Consider the following 1,648-nt stretch of genomic DNA (forward strand, 5'->3'; position numbering starts at 1 on the left):
TGCCCAGGGGAGGTGACCCCAGGCGCGGGCCTGGGGGGGAAGACGCCTGATGGTGTTGGGTCTCCAGCGAGTACCATCACACCTGCCCCGGCACCAGGGCACTGTCGCAGCCCTGGGGTGCAGGCTTCGGGCCTCGGCGGCTGCAGGTGTTCACGGGGCTGGAGAGGGGCCGGGTGGTGTGCACGGTGTTTGTTAGCGTCTCGTGGGGACATTGGAGACGAGGTGTTATTAGCCCGTTGAACAGGGGCGGTGCCGGAGACTCAGTTTGGGCAGGAGAGACCTGGCCCAGAGTAGTGCCAGGACCTGCTACAGCCTCCTTTGCAGGGCGTGAGGGTGTTGGTGCTCTGAGCTCTGGGGTCTTCCTGAGTGCGTGAAGGCAATACCCACCCAAGTGTGCTCACCTGACTTTTCCAGGGGGGCAGGGACCAGCGGGCATGGGGTGAGTGGGGACAGACGGAACCGTGTGGGGTGCAGCAAGGCGGGCAAGAGCAGGCACGGGGGGCAGAGCGGCGGGATGCAGAGCAGGGTCGGGGTGCAGCTCCTGGGGAGGGGCGAGGGCAGGGCGCGAGGGAAACAGCAGGTGTGGTGCTGGGCTCGCGGGCACCCGCACCCACCTGGCCGGAGGCTTCTCCCCGGGTCCAGCAGATGCCACCCCTCCGCAACCCCTGGCATCGACATGCTTGCTTTTCTAACATCTTTGCGTTTATTGACTTTAGAGAGAAGAGGAGGGAGAGGGATGCTCTCTGGTTCCTCTCCGTGATGCATCCTTGCTTGCCCCTTGTCTGTGCCCTGACCCAGGATGGAACCCGCCCCGTGGGGTATCAGGGATGACGCCACAGCCCACGGAGCAGCCCGGTCAGGCCGTGTCTCAGCAGCTCTGCAGCTGGCGGGGAGCGGGGGACCCCAAGACCAGAACCTGCCAAGCCCGTGGTCTCGGAGACTGACAAGCACTGGGAGACACCGACGGTGCAGGGGTCCTGTGGACCGTGCGGGAGCTCTGGGGCGGCCCACAGCCAAGATGCCGGTCCGTGGGGCCCTTCCCAGCAGGGTCTGGGCCGTGTGCGCCTCTGGTCGCCCCCCGTTGCTCCCTGTGATCCCAGGAAAACGACCTTTGCCCCATCAGTCCTGGGGCCCTGCACCTCCTGGGAGAGGCCAAGGGCCCGTCTGTGTGTCTCCGGGGAGCAGCCGGGGCTGGACGGCGGTCCCCATGGCGTGTATGGGCACCTCGCGGCCACGGTGCTCTGCAGGGGCCCTGTGGGTGATGGCCACTCCAGCCGACCCGGCTGGGGCGAGTCCAGGCGACCTGTCCTGCTGCTGCCCGAGGACAGGGTCCACGCCCAGTGGGCAGAGTGGTGGTGGGGAGGAGGCTCGAGGGCCGGCGGGCAGGGGAGGCTCCCAGGGACACTGCAGGGGCAGGACCCTGCCCGCCGGCCCTGAAGAAGTCTCAGAGCTCGTGGTTCAAGCTTTTCCCAGAAGAGGGGGTGCCCCTGGGTCCGGGCCGCAGGCTGAAGGAGGACACTGCTGCAGAAGCGGGGTGACCCACAGACATCTCACTGGGCCAGTCTGCCCCTCAGCCCCCACACTCACGGGACCCGGAGCTGAGGGGAGGGCACCGGCCAATGGCCTGTCTGCCGTGGGCTGCGGGCCC

The sequence above is a fragment of the Phyllostomus discolor genome, chromosome Y (assembly GCF_004126475.2).
Source record: "Phyllostomus discolor isolate MPI-MPIP mPhyDis1 chromosome Y, mPhyDis1.pri.v3, whole genome shotgun sequence".
Classification (NCBI taxonomy): domain Eukaryota; kingdom Metazoa; phylum Chordata; class Mammalia; order Chiroptera; family Phyllostomidae; genus Phyllostomus; species Phyllostomus discolor.